Genomic DNA, 2,103 nt, shown 5'->3' on the forward strand with positions numbered 1-2,103 from the left:
GGGTCTTGAAAAACAGAACTGATGCAACAACGAACGTCTTAAAGGAGTTTAAAAGACTTGATGGCAAAACCGGGATACGTTTCCTCCAAAAGCATCTTTAGTTAGCGGTAAACTTCCCTTAAAACCCGGTGCAACTTCATATTATTAGCCAGAAACACCCGTTGCAGCCTGTCCAGCCTGAGAAGTAGCTTTCAGCTCTATTGCTATGGACCTTAAAAGGGAAAAAAACCCCAAATTACTGGCGAGTTACATAGTATGCATAGCAAAGCTGGCTGCTTCATGATATGCTCCAGTGATTTGTCAGATTGTCGTTCACTGCAAAGCTTAGGCCTAACAGATAAATCTGTGAAATACTGAGAAACCTTCATGCCTGTTTGTGCAGAATCGTCATTTTTCATTTCTTTTGATATGCCATTAGATCCTGTATTTTCTGTTTTATTTGACTCTATGTCCTGAACTTCTGAAACTGAACTCCACTCCTCAGAGTAGTCTCCCTGGTCGCTATTAAACAGCTGCTATGTTTTAACTTCCAGGGAATTACATTTCCCTTATATCTGTATCACATATGAATACATAAGGGTCTTCTGGTTAAAGCCACAAAACAGTTCTACTTATCGGCCTGATATATAAGTAAATCTGTCACCTTGATGAACAAGTATCATTAATACTGGTATTTTTTTCCTTACCGACGCACCTAGCGTTCATCTGAGCTCAAAAGCAGAAAAACGTTTTGTATCCCAGGTTGCAAACATGAACGATGACTTTGGAGAGTTCGAGAGGAAGAATGTGCCTTGCATTAAAAGAATACAAAGTACAGTTTTGCTCTGCAATTGTTTGAAGTGCTACCTAAAAAAAAAAAAACCAAAAAACAAAACAACAAAAAACCCCCGAAACCCCTTATAGCATTTAAGGTTTTCAGTTCTTAAACTAGTTTTTGAGAAATTGCTAAAGAGAAAGAGAGGACTTATGTCTAAGACGCGAGTGCAGTTAGAAACAGCTGTCGGTTTAAAAGGTACTGGTAATGGCCTAATCCCTTTTATCTACATGAGTGCTTTTCAGAGTGTGACATTAGCATGTTTGTTTCATAGAGGGTGACACAGCAGCTGAAGAGTTAACGCTGCCTTCTTTTCACTTGGCCTTCTAAACAGTCTTAACTATTTCAGCAGCCAGGGGGAACTGTTTTGATACTGATGCTGAATAGTATTTTCAACCTTTACATCCAGTAGCAGGGTGTTTTGTTTAGCCTCCTGCATGTATTTAAGCTGTAGCCGGTTTAAAACAAACAAACAACCCCCCCCCCCCCCCCACTCCCCCCCACTCCCACCCCCGCCACTATGACCTCCATCCCCTACAGCTCGTGGCCAAGGGGAGGGAGGTGGAAACCCCAAACCTTCGTGTGGTTTTTGTGTTGTGACAGCAGGTTTGTTTCCTAAGCAAAAATCTCCAGAGAGACTGTTAGACTTGTATATTATGGTATGTGTCACAGCATTCCTGTGACACTCGGTTCATGGTTTCATGTACCAAAAAAAAAAAAAAGGCAGTTTTGTTCAGACAGTATGTCCCCCACTGTTTCCAGTGATATCTATATGCAGGAGAAGATGCACTTCTGTCGAGACCTGGATTACATCTAGCTACAGAAGTGGTGAAGGATTTATCATCACAAGTTGACTATTTTGGCCAAACATCTGACTTCAAAAAGAGTAAGAAGAGGGACATTATGGCACAGTATTTGTTGTTTGATTGTTCAGCAAGGCACTGCTTCAGTATCTTTGAAGTTCAGACGGCATTTTGCATTTTCATCCCTGTATAGTTTTATGCATAAAGAGCCAGCGAAAAACTGGGGAGAAAGGAGAAATCAAGTACAGTGAAGAAAATTCTTACAGCTTCTGCATCTACAGCCTTAGTGACATAGTTTAAAGTGCATTTCAAACCCCAAAGCCAGCTTACAGATGTGTGACTGCTTGGATTCAGAACTTAGCGCTAATGCCCAGGTTGCGTTCAGTCAAATATGTGATTGTGTTTAATGTATGTCTCTAAAACCCACACATAAGACATCCTGAAAGAAAGCTTAACCCTCTCTCTTCTTTTGTCCCGTGTCTGCAG

This window comes from Aptenodytes forsteri, unplaced genomic scaffold, assembly GCF_000699145.1.
Source record: "Aptenodytes forsteri isolate BGI_AS27 unplaced genomic scaffold, ASM69914v1 Scaffold226, whole genome shotgun sequence".
Taxonomy (NCBI): domain Eukaryota; kingdom Metazoa; phylum Chordata; class Aves; order Sphenisciformes; family Spheniscidae; genus Aptenodytes; species Aptenodytes forsteri.